Consider the following 20,817-nt stretch of genomic DNA (forward strand, 5'->3'; position numbering starts at 1 on the left):
ACGCTGATCCCGGTGCCGGGAGGCCTCGCGGCTCCGCTGATCCTGGTGCTGGGAGGCATATTACCCTTTTACTATATAGGATAGAGGCCTGGTGCATGGGTGGGGGCCAGCTGGTTTGCCCTGAAGGGTGTCCTGGATCAGGGTGGGGGTCCCCACTGGGGTGCCTGGCCAGCCTGGGTGAGGGGCTGAGGGCTGTTTTCAGGCTGGCGGGTGACTGAAGCTCCCATCTGCTCCTTTTTTTCTTTTTCTTTTTTTATTCTGGGCCAGCTTTAGCTCTGGCTCCAGCTCTGAGGCCTCTGCTGCTGAAAGCAGGTATCTGGGGTTTTGTTTAGCTTCTATATTTGTAACAATGTTTCAAACTGCAAGCTCAGAGGCCGGCAGCGGCAGGTGGGGAACGTTGGTTTCTTCCGTCACTGAAGCAAGCAAGCCTTATGTTAGCTTCAAGCTGCCTGGCTGCCGGCCGCCATCTTGGCTGGCAGTTAATTTGCATATTGCCCTGATTAGCCAATGGAAAGGGTAGCGGATGTATGGCTAATTACCATGTTTCTCTTTTATTAGATAGGATTCTCCCTCTTAATTTGAATTTTATTTTGTATTCAATTCATAATGGTAAATTAATAATAGCAGTTATTTCTGATAAAGCTGTCAAAATCAATACACTGATTACCCTTCATTTTTAAAGATGCCACTATATGTTTCTGTTGCTCTGTGACATGTTTGATATTTTAAGTGTCGGTTAAACTGCAACACACCAACTGGGCATTCAGTTGAATCTTGTTTTATGATGCATATCATCTGTGTTTTTTAATGGTTATAATCAAAACTAAAATAGTGATGGTTATGATTGGTATGTCAATCTTTATTCCTGTATTTTATATTTCATATTTTATTTATTTAATCTGTATTTCTTTATTATAAGTAAAAATATTGAAACAACAGTGAAGATAATAAATAAATCTTCATCATGCAAACATAATTAGAAGAATGCTGCATGTACAGAAATATATATGGTCTTTTCCCTGGGGAGGCAAGAGGTGGTCTGTTACAAACCACCACCCTCTTCTATTTCCACATGAAAGTAGAAACTATTAGTACATGATCATTAAGAGCATTTTTATTTCAAAACATGCTCACATAATACCTAGGAGGCCGACTGTAAAAAATGAAAAATGTATGATCTGCCAGTGAATAAATATAAAAAAAGATTTGTATTGTTCAGTTTTGCTGAAACAGTATACTGTTATTTTCAATTTAAAAATCATAGTTTTCTATTTGGCAAAAGTTATCATTTGACCTTTTAAGTTTTAAGACAGGACATTTCCCCCCAAATAGATTTTTATGTAAAATAACACAGAAGAATGCTGCAACAAAAGTCTCCATGTGGCCCTAGCCAGTTTGGCTCAATGGATAGAGTGTGGGCCTGCAGAATGACGGGTCACCGGTTCGATTCTGGTCAAGGGCATGCACCTGGGTTGTAGGCTCAACTACCCGGCCCTGGTTGGGGCAGGTGCGGGAGGCAGCATGTCAATGTGTCTCTCTCACATCCATGTTTCTCTCTCTTTGTCTCTCCCCCTCCCTTCCACACTCTCTAGAAATCAATGGAAAAATATCCTCCGGTGACGGTTTTTTAAAAAAAGTCTCTATCTAGAGTTACACTCCGAAAGGTCCGATTCCCTAGGATGAAGGCATCCATGCATCCAAAACAAAGCTATACTATAGTGTTGGATAGCTCCTAACAGTGTTATTTTTTATCTGGTTCTATCACACAATTCTTTGAACAAAGTCCTCAGGGATTGTATTATTCATCCTTGAAAACATTTCTTATAATGTACTGCTTGCTCTCATAGTGACAGAGAAAGGCCCTTCATAAGAATTTCCTCCTGCCATCAGAAGAAAGCATTCTCACTACTCTAGATCATTGCTCAAATATCCCAAACACAGGAATGCCCATCTAAATGCCCAAACCTCGTATCCAAAACGATACACTGTAAAACCCCAAAGACTTTGAAATAGAAAGAAACAAGGCTGCCACTCCTGTATTCCTTCAGCAATTATTTACCAAGTCATTGAGTGACAGGCGCTGATGGTACAAGTGATGAGACACCCTCCCGGTGCTCACACCGTGAGACAGACAGGCCCGGGGCAGACCCAACACCACGCACCGGAGGGAGGGAGGGAGGAAGGGAGGTGCCGGGGAAGCCGGCTCCCTCTTCAGGGCGCAGGGCACCGGGCAGCAGGCCTCAGCGGGGCGAGTGCGGCCGGGGCGGGGTCTGGAGACCGTGGGAGGACAGTCCCCCTGGGCAGGGCTCAGTGAGGGAGGGAGGGGACCTACGCAGGAGACGGGGCGAGCGGCCAGGCCGGCTGCAGCGGAGGCCGGGCAAGCCACGTGGCGGGGCGGCTGGCTGGACGATGGCATGGGCTGGGGGGCTGGCAGGACCACCCGGTAGAAGGGGCGGACACCGAGGGCAGAGAGAGCCGTCGGGAGCTTGAAGAAACTGTCCAGAAGAGTAAACATGGAGCGAAAGAGTCAGGGACTCAGCAAAAGTCTGGAGAGGGGCTTCCGAGGTAAGACGAGATTGGACCGCCCGCCGGGAAGCAGTAGGCGCAGGCAAATGATTGAGTGCCTCATCATAAGTCACTAACCTCGACTCGGGAATTTTTTAAAAATGCCCACCAGATGGGAAGAACGAGGAAGGCTTACAAGTTACACAGACTTTAACCTTCGCGCAGAATGTATTTCAGGTGGGCAAGGCTGCCGGGTAAAAACTCAACCCACCGCCAAACACCTCATTAGCGCCCTTTTAACGTCGGATTACCATAACAATAGGGCAGCTAATGCCGCGCGAACCCTTTCACATCCAGGTCCCCAAGAGTCTCCTGGATTGTCTGCTGCCGCTACTCCGCTAAAGCAGGTTCCACTCCAGCTGTCCACGCAGGGCGCATGCGCACGCGCACAGCCCGCAACGTGGAGGCGGGGGGCGGGGGAAGAGGCGGGACCGGGAGTGTTTCCCAGAAGTCCTCGCTGCCTGTCTCCTTCCAGCTCTCAGGCCGCGTGACGTGACTCCGCCCGCCACGTTCCTGTGTCGCAAACGGTGGTTTGCTAGCGCCCTCGTGAGGTGCTGTCTAGCGCTGCAGCGGCGCGCGCGGAGCCAGAGCTAGCGAGCAGGGGGAGTGCAGCGCGTCCAGCGGCCGCCGTCGTCACCGTAGTGTGTCGACTAGTAGCGGCGCGGCGGCGCGGAGCGGAGGGAGGGGGAGAGGGGGCCCGGAGGGAGGGAGGGAGGAGGCCAGACGAGGCGGGGGGAGGGGGAGCAGCGGTGGCGCAAGCCGCGCGGAGCAGCGCAGCTCGGGTCCGCTCCCTTCATTGCCTCCGCCGCCTCCCGCCCCGGCGTCCCCCGAACATCTCCAAGCGGACTAAGGAGTCCATGTTGGGGAACTTGGCAGCGGCGTGACGGGGACCTAAGGACCTGCCGTGGGGCCGCCGCCGCCGGCGGAGCCAGCGCTTCGACCTCGGCCTGAGGTAAACACGGGCCGACCTCAGGGCTGGATGGGCTCGCGCAGCTGTCGGGACGAGGTGGGGGTTACAGGCCGGCGGCGGGCGGGCGGACAAAGTTTCGGGACCTCGCGGGGCCCAGGCGACGTCCTGCGCTTGCAGGAAAGTTGGAGCCGCCTCTCGAGGCGGGGGAAGCGGCGGCGAGCAGGGGTTCACTTCCCCGCAAGGGAGGCCCCGCTCCGGGCGCCGCCTCGCCGCCTGCTCCCCGTCCCATTTCCTCCTTGTGGCCTAGCCAGCGCCTCCGCCGGCCCGGCCTGTGGCCGCTGGGCGCGGGGTGGGCAGGGGCTCCCCCGCCGAGCCCGCACGCACAGCCTCTCCCCGCCGTGGAACCGTGTCCCGCCGGGCTTCCGGGAGCTCCCCGACCCCGGGGTCCGCTTTCCCGGGGAGCCTGGGCTCTGTCGATTGCGCCCGAGCCCGCAAGTGAAACCAAACTTTACTGCGCCGTGACCTCTCCGAGCGCACGAATGGGGACGAACCGGCGCTTTCTTCTCCACGCCGGCGCCTGCCCCAGGCTCTGCGTGTCAGACGGTTCTCCCGCCCCCCAAAGTTGAAATCCGTTTTCTGGGCTGACAACAAAAGGGTCAGGGGACCCAAACTTAGCTTCATCAGCCGCCCCTCCTCCGGCCCAGGGCTTTGGAACCATTAGAGACCTTCAGATCGCTGGCGGGCTTGCCCACCTACACACACATTCTGAAAACTTGTTTTTTTAAAGTAAACACTTGATTCTCAAAGGAGTTGATTAAAACATTCACAGGTTCAAATGTTGAATTTTAAAATACTCCCAATATAGTGCCGCTAGATGCCCGGAGCACAAAATTCGTGCATGGGGGGAGGGTCCCCCCACCCCCACCCCCCGCAGGCCGGGTCCCTTAGGGGGATGCCGCCTGCCTCAGCCCAATCCTAAGCCGGCAGTCAGACATCCCTCTTGCAGTTGGGGCTCTTGCAGTCCGGGACCCCTGGCTCCTTTACTTCTGTGGAGGTAGGAGAGGCTCCTGCCGTCGCTGCTGTGCTCCGCAGCCATGAGCCCGGCTTCTGGCTGAGCGAGCTCACCCTGTGGGAGAGCACTGACCACCAGGGGTCAGCTCCTGCGTTGAGCTCTACCCCCTGGTGGTCAGTGTACGTCATAGTGACGGTCCTTTTGCTGCCCAGTCGATTTGCATATTAGGGTTTTTGTTATATAGAATAGGATACCACATTATGTACAGTGTCTCTGAGTTGTGTATTTTTCATTCATTTTTGGATTACATTTTTACTAACATCTTCATCATACTACCAGTGAACTATTTAAGCAGAAATGATCAGAAAGTTTTAAATATAATGCTTTGGCTAGTAAATGCTGATCTTAAATTTTCCCAAATTGGGAATTTTCACTGAATTTTGGAAAAGGCATTGAAATGTATTTTTCTCTTTTTAAAAGAAAGGTTAATTCATACAAATAACTACTTAACTTGGTAGCAGAATATTGAAAGCAAAACATTCTTAAATAACAGGTGGTTTTTTTTTATTTTACTGGTAATAGTATTCAGATTTTGATATATAAGGAAGTTTCTTTATAGATCATTGCTTTCTCCCTCCTGCTTCTTTGGCAGTTGGCTTTATCATCTCACTTTTTTGTTATTGGTTAATAGCTGCAGTAAAATGTTTATGAGCATTTTGTTTTTGTTGTTACTTTAATTTACTGGGCAGAAGAAATTTTGAAGTTATCTTTGGATATTTTTATTTCATACTGCCATATCAAAAATAGTCTGAATTTACTTTATATTGTTTTTATGCGCGATGAGGTTGTGTGTGTTTGTTTTTTTTAAATTAGCAATTCTTATTGCTGCTGCACTTTTTCACTATTTTTTTTTTTTTTGGTGCTTGCAAGTATATTAATCACTTCGTTTTACATTCAAATAGTGACTGTACCTCAGTGAGAGTGGTAAAACCTAAGTAAAGAGAGAAGCAGGCATAAACGTAATACAAAGTCATACATCTCTAGCATATTCATTATAACTTATTTGGCAAGCTTTGCTATACTGGCCCTTGTCTTTTAGTGATGTAAATTGGATCTTGACTCGTGAAATAAAGAAGCTTAAAACCTGAATTTCTGTTTATATTCTCTGACCCAAAGAATAAGTTAATAGCCTTACATCTTGTTGCATCTGAATGGTGGTAACTGTTAGTAGCACAGAGTAGAGCTCAAATTTAAAATAGCGAGTATCATCTGTTGCTATTCCCAAAAACGAACTCATCTTTGCATTATTCTCATAGTCTTTTTTTTTTTTTTAAAAGTTGTGGCTTTGTTAATTCCTAGTGCTTAGGCACATAAAGTTTCAATATAAAATGTGAAAACAAGAGAATAAAAGAAAAAACAAACAAACAAAAATAAAATGTGAAAACACCATCATCATCTCTCACTTGCGAAATAGCTTCATAAAATGTCTCACTGATCTTTGTTTACCTAGTCTCAACAGCCAGAGTGACCTTGTTAAAATTTGTTAGAGCTTGTCACTTCTTTTCTCAAATGGCTTCCTTTCTCAGCCATAGTAAAGTTCATAGTCCTATTATGGCTCAGCGTTTTGTGCCTCTTCTTCCCCTCTAACTTCATTACCTCACTCTTTTCTCCAGCCACACTTCTGTTGCTACTGAGGTTTTCTCTGACTACGCTGTATAAGACAGCAGGCCCTCCTCCCACATTCCCTTACCCTTTTAAGCCACATATTTCTCTGTAGCATTTATTACTTTCCAATATACTGTGTAATTTACTAACTTAAGTTCATTGTATTTCTTCATTTTAATGCAAGTTCTGTGAGAATAGTGTTTATCAATTTTGGTTACTATTTTTGGTTACCTGAACAATGCCTGACATATAGTAGGTCCCTAATATACTTTTAATTGGTTAACACCTTTCAGCTGGAAACATTTTAAAACTAACAGTAGTCATTATGGTTTGAAACTTTAAACTGTGCAAGTGTCAGTTTTTGCACAAACTGTTAACTTCTCTCCATGCATTATGTTCAGGGGAAGGGGGTCCACATTTTTAGAGATTATGACAGCATGTGACCCTGAAACAGATGTCAGGATATAGAAGGAACTAAGAATGCTTAGGTAAGAGTACAGTGGTGTTACTATCTTAACTGTTTAAAATGTTGTTTAAAAGCCAAACTAGACTGAATTTTGATAGTCTCAGAAGGCAGAACTAGTATTGTATTGTGTGTGTATTGAAAGGGAGGAGAGGCAGTAAGAATGGATGTGGGAAAATTAGTTAAAACTTAAACATAGTAGTCCAGAAGAGATGAGAATAGCTTGAATTAGGATGAGAAATGTGGAAATGGGCAACAGTGATTTAAGATCAGCAGCTTTCAGTTGAAGGATTGAAGGTGAGGGAGAGAAAAATTTCAAAGATGACTTCTGAGTTGATGGTGTTACCAAGTAAGAACCATGGTTCTTTTGATTCAGACATTGGGTTTGAACATAATTTTGGAACTTTCAGGGTGAAATGATTGTAGGCAATTAGATAAATGGTTCTAAAATTCAGACAAAAGGTATGTTATGGAAATAGAAAATTGAAGTCTCTTACATAGGTATTTGAAACTATAGGTGGAATTGCCTAGGGAAGGGAATATAACTTGGAAAAAAAGAGGTGCTAGAATGCAATCATAATGGCCTCTAACATAAAAAAAAAAGTTTGCAGGAGGAATATGAGCTCCCAGATAATATTGAAAGTCAGAGAAGTGGGAAGATGAGTATGGTATTACAGAACCAAAGGATAGAGTAAAGCTCATTTTAATGCGCTTTGCTTACTTGCACTTAACAGTTGTTTCTTACAAATTGAAGGAAAAGACCCCCCCCCCCCCCCCCCCCCATCAACAGAAAGATTACAGCTTGTTTTTTTGCTGTGGTCTGGAACTAAACCTGCAATACCTCTGAGGTATGCCTGTATTTCAAGGAAAGAGTAGTCAATAGGGCCAGTGTTGATGAATTTACATTTGACAGTGTAGATATAGATCAAAAGTCATTAAGAATTTTGCAAGTTTCCACAGTAACTTCCTTTGTAACAAAAGGATCTAGTTCAGAATTCTGTTTTGCTTTTGTCTTAATGTCTTTTTACACTCTTTCAATGTAGGACTATACCTCAGTCTTTTCTTGATTTTCCTTACCTGGACACTTTAAAATATTACAGGTTAGTTTTGTTGTAAAATGTCTCTCGATTTGGATTTGCCTGATATTTCCTTACTAGAGGCCCGGTGCACGAAATTCGTGCATGGAGGGTGGTGTCCCTCAGCCCGGCCTGCACCCTCTCCAATCTGGGACCCCTCGGGAGATGTCCGACCAGGCCTAAACTGGCAGTCTGACATCCCTCTCACAATCTGGGACTGCTGATTCCTAACCACTCACCTGCCTGCCTGCCTAATTGCCCCTAGCCTCCTCTGCCAACCTGATGACCCCCAACTGCCCTCCCCTGCAAGCCTGATGGCCCCCAATTGCCCTGCACTGCCAGCCTGATGGCCCCCAAATGCCCTCCCCTGCCAGCCTGATGGCCCCCAACCGCCCTGCACTGCCAGCCTGATGGCCCCCAAATGCCCTCCCCTGCCAGCCTGATGGCCCCCAACTGACCTGCCCGGCCCCCAACTGCCCTGATGGCCCCCAGCTCCCCTGCCCTGATGGCCCCCAACTACCCTGTTGGCCTGATGGTCCCAACTGCCCTCTCCTGCAGGCCTGATGGCCCCCAACTGTCCTCCCCTGCCAGTCTGATGGCCCCAACTGCCCTCCCCTGCGGCCTGATGGCCCCTAACTGTCTCTGCCTCACCCCCTCCTCTGTGGTTTTGTCCAGAAGGAAGTCGGACATCTGGAAGATGGCTGGTCACCCGGTCTAATTAGCATATTACCCTTTTATTAGTGTAGATGGTTGGATTGAGATTGTGCCTTTTTTGGCAGGAGTATTACAGTAATGATGCTATGTTCTCATTGTATCCTATCAGATGGCATACAATTTCTGTCTCATTGCTGATATCCACTTTGATCACTTGATTAAGGTAAAGTCTCTCCCCCCTCCCCCCCCCGCTTTTAATACTTAAATAAGTGTGGGGAAGTATTTTGAGACTGTATAAATCCATTCTTTATCAAACTTTATCAAACTTGCTATTTATACATTTTCAGATTGTCTCAGCTTTGGCCAGTGAAAGTCCTTTCAAGGTAGTTTCTGTGTTCTTTTGACTTGCTTTGAGTACTTCCTTACTTTTTTGGCACAAGAAAATGTTCCAGGCTCACCTGTACTTTTCCTGTCACTACCCTAGAATCAATAATTTCTTCAAGGAAATTTTTTTTTTTTTAGTGGAGAAAGGTATTTAGAAACCAAGATTTTGGTGCTATATTCATTTATATATTTGTATAGAAAAACCATGAGTTGGCACCAATTTTGATCTACAGTGTTTATAATTTTCTCCCTTTCCAAATTTATAATTCCCTTCTCTTACAAGGAGATACCTGGCTCTCGTTACCCTTAGTTTATTTGCTTACATGATCAATCCTCTGTTTGTAGCTATTTTCCATTGGCACTGTTGCTCTCTCCATGTTGTATAACATTTTCACTCTACTTAGGCTCTGGTACCTTGTGCCAGGATTCATGTCTCACTCCAGACTTCTCATATGTTGTGGTAAGGATCTCACATTTCTGCTTGAGTTCCTCATTCTGGGTTTCCTCACCATCCTTATGGCATTTTTGCTCATGAATGTTGCTCGTGTGTGTGTGTGTGTGTGTGTGTGTGTGTGTGTGTGTTTAAATTATATTAACTTTTTTCTGCCCTAGCCGGTTTGGCTCAGTGGGTAGCGCTTCAGCCTGTGGACTGAAGGACCCTGGGTTCAATTCCGGTCAAGGGCACATATCTCTCTATCCAGCCTCAGTTGGGGCAGGAGGCAACCAGTTGATGTGTCTCTCTCATACCCATGTTTCTCTCGGTCTCTCCCCCTCCCTTCCACTCTCTCTAAAAATCAATGGAAAAATATCCTCAGGTAAGGATTAACAAAAAATAAAAACAGGTTATATTAACTTGTTTCTTTTTAAAAAATATATATATATTTATTGATTTCAGAGAGGAAGGGAAAGAGAGAGAGAGAGAGAAAGAGAGAGAGAGAAAGGGAGAGAGAGAGAAACATCAATGATGAGAGAATCATCGATTGGCTGCCCCCTACTGGGTATGGAGCCTGCAATCTGGACATATGTCCTGACTGGTAATCAAACCAGCGACCTTCTGGTTCCTGGGTTGATGCTCAACCGCTGAGCTACATCAGGCCAGGCTAACTTGTTTCTTATAGAAGGTTATTACACCAAAAATTTTAGTGAGAATTGGTGATGAAATATGTTTTCAACTTTACTTATTTAAACCTGAGACTCTTCTGTTAGTGGTAAGACTAATCTTTCTCCTTTTTCTCCCTTTTCTCATTGGATTTCTCAGTCTTTTTAATATAATTTTGACAATAAGATAAAAATTAGTTCACTTTTTTTGTATGTAGGCTTTGGAGTCAATCAGACCTGGCTTTGAATTCTGGTTGTCCCATATACTGATTGTCACCTTTATAGGTGACTTAATCAGTGTCCCAAAATTCTCATCTATTTTAACTAAGTACGTTTACCTAAGTCCAGTGGCAGTAGCAGCTAACTCTTTCTCTATGTTTCATATCCTTGTTCCATTTAGTGAGTAATTTTCAAGCTTTTTAAATGTGGTGTTCTAGTGTTCAATGTTGGTGGTATCATAGTTTTTGAAATATACTGTGGTATGGAATTTTGAGGATTAAACATGCAAAGGCATGCAGTCATTACCTGATATGAAGTAAGCACTCTCTCAACCCATAATTCTGTATTCCAGGTTTGTTGATTATCTATGTCTGCAGGCCTTCTTTATTGTTCCACAGTGTTCTTTCCATATTTTCCTAACTCATTTTCTATACTTTCCTCTCTTCCCCCACTTTGTGCTGCTGCATTATCTTCAAAAGCCCCAATTTAAACATCTCAGGAACCGCTCCAAAATAGGTAAATGGGAAAAGGAGATTTTTCCTTAGTGATTCTCTGCTTTTTACAAAACAGAATTTAAGTCCTACCTTGGACTTAAAGTTTCTTTACATGGGCTTATAATTATGTCTTTGGCCTTATCTTCTATTGCTGTTTCAAATGAATTCATTCTGACTAAATTAATCCTGAAAAATGCCTCTACCTCATATTTGGTATTTAGCATATGCTATCTTACTGTTCATCTTTTGTATCCTATTTCTCCAACTCTACTTTTTTGCACCAGGAAGGGGTATAGTATTTTAATAGGGCTTTTTGTGTGTGTGTAGTTAAAAAAAAATGTTTTATTTTTAGAGATGTCACCTTTGGCATTTAAAATAAGCAGTATATTCATTAGAGAAATTTTTTTACATTACAGTAATTTTAAAAATAATTCTCTGTGAAATGTTTTTCATTTAAAAAATACTTTAATAATTCTAAAAATGATTTTGGGAAGCATGGGGAGGAATGAAGGAGGTAAATTATTTTAGGGTCCCTGATTAGTGCTTTTTGTCCAGTTCAGTAATGTAAATAAAGGTTCATAAGGAAAATGTTTTAGGAAACAAAGGTGATCAAAATAATGCTCAGCCTGAAATCATACCATCCAGGAAAAAGAAAGATTGAGAAAACAGCTTGGAAAAGCGAGAATAATATAATGAAATTATAATTCATTAGATCCCATTCTTAGTAGCAGAAGCACTTAGGATATGCAACAAAAACATAATTCTTACATTTATTCAATACCTGTCATTTGCCAGGCACTGTGCTAGGGTACTTTACAATCATGATTTCTAATTCTAGAAACTATTCTTAGGTAGATAGTTAAAGTTGTCTTTTTTTTTTTTTTTTAAACAGAAGAAAATGAAGCTCATTAAAATTTAATGACTCCTCTGAAGCATCATAGAGCTGGTAGGTATTAGAATTAGATTTAGAATCCAAGTTTTCTTCCACACCACACAGCACCTGCCGTAAGGAAAATAGGCAGAATAAATTGCTCTTAGTATTTTATCCAGATTTTATTTGTACTGTTAAAATCCTGGACGTGGCCTACTATTCTGATACAGCAATATCTGTCTTTCATAGTATTAGTAAGTACGAATACCTATTGTATTCTTATCATGAGTGTGGAAAACAGTGTTTCAGGTAACAATAAGCTATTCTTGTCCTCAATTCCAATGATTTAGAACCTTTTACTGAAAATAAGAAGCCCTATTTCAAATATAAAACACAATATTCTATATGGTAACAAACACAAAAACTCCATTTTTGACCTAGCCTGTATTTATCCATAATAGAGAGAATATTAAACTAAGAAGTCCCTAGAGAGGTCACAGTGTTGACCAAATTCAACATGATGGTGGAGCCTACACAGACACAGGAAACAAAGCTAGGCACGTCCACAAAACCAGAAGTCCTTGCGATTATTTCATTTTAAGCCAATGTCTCTTCATGTTGCACATACTAGTATTCCCCAGTGTCTGCTTGATGAAATACCACAATCGCCATGGGGTCTACTTTCCTGCAGTCTTGTGTAGACTTTGCTGCCTGCCAGGCTCAATATCCTAACCACAGTAGTAGTTCAGCAGCTTAAAGTAAACAAGAACAAATATAAACTTTAAAGAGAGCAGTCACAGCAACACTGTTTTGAAAGCTGTTTTCAGTGAAACAGCTTACAAATGATACATGATCTGTTAACATAAATATAATTGTAACACTATTTTGTATGCCTAGATGGCCTGTGAAGAAATTATTTCTTGAAACTACTGTTCAAATGGGGAATAAAATATTAATAGTTTTAAAATTTGTAAGTTATCATTCACCTGAAAACCTTGTCATAGAAAAGCCTTCAGATAGGACAGCTCTGTTGCATTAGGCCATACTTCTTTAGGAACTGTTGTACATGTCCAGTTACTTAGACACCAGATATGACTAATATGAGGCAGATGCATGAAGCAAAATAATTTTATTGTTTCAAAACTGCTATAGAACTAGATAAAACTAAAATTGAAGGTGGAAAAACAAATCCAATCAAGCCCTTAAGAGAAGCTTAAACTATATCTCATGTTAATATAGCCACTCCCGCTTTCTTTGATTATTATTTGCATGGCATATCTTTTCCACACTTTTACTTTTATCTGTCTGTGTCTTTATATTTAGTTTCTTGTAGACAGAATGTAATTTAGTTTTTTAAAAAAAATATATTTTTATTGATTTCAGAGAGGAAGGAAGAGGGAGAAAGAGATAGAAACATCAATGATGAAAGAGAATCATTGATCAGCTGCTCCCACATGCCCCCCAGGCATGTGCCCTAACTGGGAATTGAACCGTGACCTCCTGGTTCATAGGTTGATGCTCACCACTGAGCCACGCTGGCTGGCTGGACTGGCTAATTCAGTCTTTTTAAATAACAATCTGACAATCTCTCTTTTACTTGCTACTATGGGAATTATTATCTTCTATCTATCTACACTAATAAAAGGGAAAGATGCAAATTGAAAAAGATGCGATGCCCACCAGCCAATCAGGAGTGAGTATGCAAATTAACCCAACAAAGATGGCGGGCTAATTTGCATACACAGGTGCTGAGCTGCCAGGGGCAGGGCAGGACGCAGGCATTCTGCACCACCCCAGCTGCTCCGGGCCTCTGGGCAGCGAGGGAAGGTGGAAAGGCAGCTCCGGGCTGGAACGAAGGCAGAAAGGTGGCTCCAGCTGGAGTGAAGGCAGTGCCGACAGCCAGGGGAAGGAAGGCCCATTCTTGCATGAATCTTCATGCATCGGGCCTCTACACTGAGTGGCCAGATTATTATGACCACCTGACGTTTGTAGGCAAATTAGCTATAATTTTGCGCTGAAGTTGCTAGAGGGCCAGACCATTATAAATAGGGAAGCAGGTTGTTTACCACAACAGTAGAAGTGATTTTTTTTCTGAAGATATGGGTAAACAATGCGATTTAACAGCCTTTGAATGTGGGATATATGTAACACACACACACACACTGAGTGGCCAGATTATTATGACCACCCCATCAGTACCTCGTTGGGCCACCTTTTGCCTTCAATACTTCAGCGATTCTTCTTGGCATTGATTCCATGAGATGTTGAAAGGTGATGCGAGGAATCTGACACCATGCCTGATGAATAGCACTGTCCAGTTCTGAGATTTGATGGTTGTGGAACTAGCTGGCTCTTTTGACTTCATCCCACAAATGCTCAACTGTATTGAGATCTGGTGATTGTGGGGGCCACCTAAGCAAGGTCAAGTCTCCCTCATGTTCTTGAAACCACTCCTGCACAATACGAGTACTGTGGCATGGCGCATTGTCTTGTTGGAGGAAGCCATGTCCATTGGGATACACCATCAACATGATAGGATGAACTTGATCAGTAATGATACTTAGGTATGTTGTGCTATTCAGACGTTGTTCCACACGAATTAAAGGGCCCAAATCATGCCAGGAAAACATGCTCCAAACCATAACACTGCCCCCACCAGCTTGAAGGGTTGTACTCATGCATGTGGGGTGCATTCTTTCATGCTGTTTTCACCAAATTCTCACTCTGCCATCTGCATGATGCAACTGGAAACGTGATTCATTGGACCACATGACTTTTTCCCAATGCTCGACTGTCCAATCCTTGTGTTCTGTGCGAGTTGGAGACGTTTTATCTTCGTAGCTGCAGACAGCAAAGGTGTTCGAACAGGCCTTCGGCTGTTTTGCTGATACTCGCTCCATGGCTCTGAGTGCCAACAATCATCCGACGTTCAAAGGCTATTAAATCACGTTGCTTACCCATATCTTCAGAAAAAAATCACTTCTACTTTCGTAAACAACCTGCTTCTCTGTTTATAATGGTCTGGCCCTCTAGCAACTTCAGCGCGAAATTATAGCTAATTTGCCTACAAACGTCAGGTGGTCATAATAATCTGGCCACCCAGTGTATATAAAAGGCTAATATGCAAATATCACCTTGGGATTTCCACTGAGAGACTGGGAGTTGGTTCACTCACTATGATGTGCGCTGACCACCAGGGGGCGACGCGGAATGAAGGCAGGCTCTGGCCGGCAGCCGGAAGGCCCCGATCAGCCCTGATTGCCGCCCCGGCCTAGGGACCCTACCCATCCATGAATTTTGTGCACCAAGCCTCTAGTATATCTATACCTAAAATTCAGTCTACTTAATATTTACCACTTGAAGTAAATACCCCCCAGTGACCTTTATGTTATAGTTGTCACATGTACTACATATACATGCAATGAAAACCCTATAAACAATTATATAATTTTTACTTTCAGTAATCATACATTTTAATGGACTTATGAGAAAAATAATCTCATCTATTTCTAGGTGTTTACTATTTTTCTTGTTCTTTGTTAATGAAATTTCAGGTTTCTCTCTGGTATCATTTTTCTTTAGCCTGAAGTTTATTAGCATACTAGGGGCCTGGTGCACGAAATTTGTGCACTGGGGCGGGGGTTGGGGGGAGAAGGGTCCCTCAGCCCAGCCTGCGCCCTCTTGCAGTCTGGGACCCCTCGGCAGACATCCCTCTCATAGTCTGAGACCCCTTGCTCTTTACCGCTCGCTTGCTTGCTGCTTCTTACCGCTCGGCTTGCTGTTCCTTAGCACTGCCACTGCCACAGAGGCAGGAGAGGCTCCTGCCACTGCTGCTGTGCTCACCAGCCGTGAGTCCGGCTTCTGGCTGAGTGGTGCTCCCCCTGTGGGAATGCACTGACCACCAGGGTTCAGCTCCTGCGTTGAGCGTCTGCCCCCTGGTGGTCAGTGTGCATCAGTGACTCGTGGGTCTGCCATTTGGTTGATTTGCATATTAGGCTTTTATTATATCGGATCTTTTACAGTAGCCCTGCTGATAAATCTTTGTTTTTCTTAACCGGAAATGTCTTTTCCACTTTCATTTCTGATAGATTGCTTCACTGGATATAGAATTCTAGGTTAACAGTTCTTTTCTTTAGCAGTAAAGATGTCCTTCTGTCTTCTTGGATTCCATTGTTTCTGATGAGCAGTTTGCAGTAACTTCCTCTGTGTGTTGGGTTTCTCTACCTTAAAGGTGTTTTTGTTTTTTCTTTATTTTTGCTTTTCTGCAATTGATTATGATTTGTCAGGGCATGTTTTTTGATTTACTCATATTTTGTATATGCTGAACTTGGTGAATTTTTAAATTTGTGCTTTCTCCAAGTTTGGGAGATTTTAGGGGCCTTTTTCCTTCAAATATTTTTCTGTACCTGTTTCTCCTCTTTTTTCTGGAACTCAGATGATATGAATAGAACTTTGGATGTTGTCTACAGGCCCCGAGACTCTTCATTTTCTTCCAGTCATTTATTTTTCTGTTCTTCAGATTAGATTATTTCTATTGATGTATTATCACGTTCACTGAGTTTCCTTTGTATTTGCATTTTTTATTGAAACCCTATTTCAGACATGGTATTTTTCAGTTCTAAAATTTCCATTTGTTTCTTTTTAAAAAATATATTTTTATTGATTTCAAAGAGGAGGAAGAGAAAGATAGAAACATCGATGATGAGAGAATCATTGATTGGCTGCCTCCTGTACCTCTTCTACTGGGGATTGTACCCTCAACCCAGGCATGTGCCCTGGCCTGGAATTGAACCATGACCTCCTGGTTCATAGGTTGGTGCTCAATTACTGAGCTACACTGGCTGGGCGGTTTCTTTTTTTTATAGTTACTGTTTCTCTGCTTAAAACCTTTGTCTTTCCATTCATTGCAGAAGTGTTAATTTTTTCCCTATGGAGCGTGCATGTGTGTGCATGCGTGCGTGTGCGTGTGAGTGTGTGTGTGTGTGTGTAGTTTAGAACCATGACCAAAAAATGTTCTGAGTAAATATTACCTATGGTTGTTATACATAAATCATTCATTCAGAACTATTTATTGGGCACTCATTTGAAGACATGGTCTTCAAATACTCTAAGAGCTAAATTAGAGAACATATTATGTGTCAGAAGTAATAGCTAAAAATAGTTATAAAAGTAGAACCAAAAATTCTGCTCTTGGGATGGTCAAAGCATTTGTAGTAACACTAGAGGCCCGGTTCATGAAATTCATGCATGGGGGTAGGTGCCCTCAGCCCAGTCTGCACCTTCTCCAATCCCGGACCCCTCAGGGGATGTCCGACTGCTGGTTTAGGCCTGGTCCCCGGGATTGGGCCTAAACCGGCAGTTGGACATCCCTCTCACAATTCTGGACCGCTGGCTCCTAATCACTCACCTGCCTGCCTGCCTGGTCGCCCCTAACTTCCCCTCCTGCCTGCCTGATTGCCCCTCACTGCCTCTGCGTGTTGGCCTGGTCACCCCCAAACTGCCCTCCCCCCCCCCCCCCCCCGCTGGCCTAGTTGCCCCTCGCAGCCTGCTTGTTCAGTCGTTTGGTCGTCCCTCACTAACCGCCCTGCCGGCCTGGTCACCCCATGCAGCCTGCTTGTTCAGTCATTTGGTCGTCCCTCACTAACCCTCCTGCCGGCCTGGTTGTAGGCAGCCATCTTGTGAGGGCATGAGGGTTAATTTGCATATCACCTCTTTATTAAATAGGATTATATTTAGGCCCGGCTGGTGTTGCTCAGTGGTTGAGTATCAACCTATGAACCAGGAGGTCACTGTTTGATTCCCAGTCAGGGCATATGCCTGGATTTGGGGCTCCATCCCCAGTAGGAGGTGTGGTGGAGGCTGCCAGTGCCTGATGCTAATGTAGAAGAGTGTTGTTTTTTTTTTTTTTAAATATATTTTATTGATTTTTTACAGAGAGGAAGGGAGAGGGTCAGAGAGTTAGAAACATCGACGAGAGAGAAACATCAATCAGCCACCTCCTGCACATTCCCCACTGGAGATGTGCCCGCAACCAAGGCACATGCCCTTGACCGGAATCGAACCCGGGACCCTTCAGTCCACAGGCCGACGCCCTGTCCACTGAGCCAAACTGGTTAGGGCTGTTGTTTCTTTTTAAATAAGTTTCCATACTATGTAATAACATATTCCCAGATTAGAATATGTAGTAGTGTTTCATAGTAGGAGTAGAATTGTGAAATACCTCTTTAAATTGTGAAATATTCATTTGAGAACACATTGATTATATACTTATGTAACAAAATTGTATTTATCTCTATCTGAGAAAACTATCTAGGATGAGTTTAAGAAATTCAGGTAATAGGCATAGCTAGAGTAAACAGAGTGGAAGCCCTATGTTCTATACAACACAATTGCTTTTTATTTTCAATACTAGAGGCCCGGTGCACAAATTCATGAATGGGTGGGGTCCTGCTGGCCCATCCCGATTGGGGCCAATAGGGCTGGTCTGGCGGGGGGAGGGGACTCGGGAGGTTGGCGGGCTGGCCCCACCCCCTAGATGAACTCTGGTCAAACTCTGGGTTGAGTGGACTATTTGTATATTACCCTTTTTTTTAAAAAAAAAAAATATAGGATTAGTTTTGCTGTAGCAATTTGTACCAATTTAGAAGGGATTAGTACCAAGAAAGTGACATTTCTTGAGGTACCAGTCAGAGTGACATTTAGCATTTGTGCAAAAAAAGACTAATTTCTAGAGTTGAAATTCTATAATGTAAGATTTTTAAAATTTTGTTTAAGCACAACAGCAATATTTCAGAAGCAGTGTTTTGAACATTGTTCTTTTTTCTCTGTTGTCATAGATAAAATCCATTTCTGTTTCTCCACAACAGGCATTTGCATGTGGTCATTAATTGTCACTAATTCCTCTCCTTTAATTCTTGGGATTTGTTTATTTGCAAGTGTTTCCTATGCCTTGCCTAATTTCCTCATCACCTTTTTGGGAAGGTTGGTAGACAGGGATTGCCTTTTCGGTTCTTGAGTCTTGGCAAGGTAGACCAGGGTGAAATTAAAGACAGAGTTGAAAGTTTTTTTGTTTTGGTTTAGAGAAAAAGGATACAAAGACACCATTTCTTTCTCTATTTCCATGTATCCATCTAGGATGCCTTACTCCTCTTGGCTCTTCTTATGAGGGTACAGTGCTCTTGATCCCAGGGGTCCTGTAGCCTTTTCAGGGCTTTTGGTTGTGAGATGAGTCTCCAATGCCTCACTGTTCTTTTGCTTTTTGTTTCTAATAGGCTTAATCTTTTAAATGTACACTTTTCCACACTTATAACTCTTTCCTTCAAGTGACCCATAATAGACATTGAGGAATTGCTGATGGAAAGAAACCAAAATGTAAGAACTTTAGGTTTGCCTCTTTATCATTTAAATTAGTTATGTCATAATGCTTTAGTAAATGGGAATGAGAAAATGGAGATGAGAATCTCTAGGACAAATGAAGATGATGTAATCAGCTCCTCCTATTCCCTCTTCCATACCTTAAGCAGGAGTGGGTTATTAGAGAAGAATTACATAAATATACATTGAAATTATTGGAGGACATATAACATGCTGTCCTATAATTTTTTCATTTGGAGCAATAGTGGGAGCCTTCATATATTATGACTTCTCTGAGACTCGTTATGGTAATGTTCAGGAACATGAAAGGCAATCTTTTTTTTTTTTTTTTTTTTAATGAAGTATTGCATTGTAGGTATGTTCTTCTCATAGAATGGACAACTGTTACAGAAGAGTATAACCCAAATGGAAGCCAATTATAGTGCCTGGCTTCCTCCAAACAATGAAAAACTGGCCAACCCCATGCCATCACTAAAGTCTTTAAATTGACCTATTTCTACAACTATGGCTTAGAATTTAGTGGGGTTGTAAAATTGTGCCTATTGCTTTTAATCTCTGTCTCCACAGGCTGTTGATATGTATTGTCTGTCAGACCTTTTAGTACTATAGGAATGCCAGGAACTGGAGATAGAAAATTCAAATATCTCTTCTCAGTCTTACCTGTGGTGATGTAATTTGGGTGGCCTCAATGTGCAGGAGGTGACCGGGTGATCAGAGAAAGGCCCCACCCCCTCCACCCCACTGCTGCTGCCACTGCTGGCTGCAGTGGCTGTGAGGCCTGAGCCCTGGGCCTTGTAGCCACCAGGGCTCACGGCTGCCTGAGCCCTGGGCCTTGCAGCTGCTGTGGCTTTGTCTGGATGGATGTCCGGACAGATGTCCCAAAGACGTCCACCCTAATTAGCATATTATCCTTTTATTAGTGTAGATGTTGTGATCACCACACTAAGTCTAGTAACTGTCACCATAAAAAGTTATTATGCTACTAGAGGCCTGGTGCACGAGGTGTGTGCATTCAGGGGGGTCCCTCACCCCAGCCTGCGCCCTCTTGCAGTCCAGGAAGAGTGGGCCTAGCCGGCAGTTGGATATCCTTAGTGCTGCCGCGGAGGCGGGAGAGGCTCCCACCACCTCTGCAGTGCTTGTCAGCCAGCTGTGAGCCCCCTGTGGGAGCACACACTGACCACCAGGGGCCAGCTCCTGCATTGAGCATCTGCCCCGTGGTGGTCAGTATGTGTCATAGTGACCAGTCAGCCCATTGTTCAGTAGATTTGCATATTAGCCTTTTATTATATAGGATTATTGACTGTAATCCCCTATGCAGTACATTACATCCCTGTGACTTAATTCTATAACTGGCAGTTTGTATTACTATAGTTTTGTTTATTTTTATTGAATCCAGTATATCAATTATTTATCTTCTTATACTATCTTCATTTGTTTTTGGTATCAGGGTAATGCTGAACTCATAAAATGAGTTGGGAAGTGATTATCTTCCATTTTCTGAAAGAGAATATATTCAATGGGTGTTATTTCTTCTTTAAATGTTTAGTAAAATCCACCAGGGAAATTATCTGGGCCTGAAAATTTCCTTTTTGGAAGACTTTTAGCTATAAATTCAATTTCTTTAAATACTAATAGGGCTATTCAGTGCTATTCTACTTAATCAGTCTTGCTAGAGGTTTACATTTTATTGATCTGTTGAAAGAAAGAGCTTTTAGTTTCATTGGTTTTTTTTCTATTTTTCTGTTTTCAATTTCATTGATTTCTGCTCTGTTTCCTTCCTTTTGCCTGCTTTGTATACATTTTGCTTTTTAGTTTCTGAAGGTAGAAGTTCAGCTGATTGATTTGAGACCATTTCAGATATAAACTCTGTAATGCTACAATGCTTTCACTGTATCTCACATATTTTAATTATTGGTACATTTGTGTTTAGATTTATCATTTTATTTTCTGTTTGCTCTCTCTGTATTGTTCTGTAACCTTTTTCTTTGGGTTTTTGAACATTTTTTAGTGTTCCATTTTATTGTATTGTGTT

At 43.1% G+C, this 20,817-nt stretch overlaps 1 protein-coding gene across 6 annotated transcripts in view; it reads left to right on the top strand.

Annotated features, from left to right (window-relative positions):
- The first annotated feature begins 3,277 nt into the window (after positions 1–3,277).
- SCAF11 (SR-related CTD associated factor 11) overlaps positions 3,278–20,817 on the top strand; it is an 85,382-nt gene continuing 67,842 nt past the window's right edge. For 4 of the 6 annotated variants that reach the window (XM_036301264.1, XM_036301274.1, XM_036301277.1 and 1 more), the window contains exon 1: positions 3,279–3,517. The gene's annotated coding sequence lies outside the window, so the exon portion shown is untranslated. Of the gene's footprint in view, positions 3,518–11,464; positions 11,487–20,817 lie in introns of those variants that run through there. The other 2 variants (XM_036301268.1, XM_036301265.1) reach the window with 2 other exon arrangements.

The sequence above is a fragment of the Myotis myotis genome, unplaced genomic scaffold (assembly GCF_014108235.1).
Source record: "Myotis myotis isolate mMyoMyo1 unplaced genomic scaffold, mMyoMyo1.p scaffold_m19_p_3, whole genome shotgun sequence".
In the NCBI taxonomy this organism is placed as follows: Eukaryota; Metazoa; Chordata; class Mammalia; order Chiroptera; family Vespertilionidae; genus Myotis; species Myotis myotis.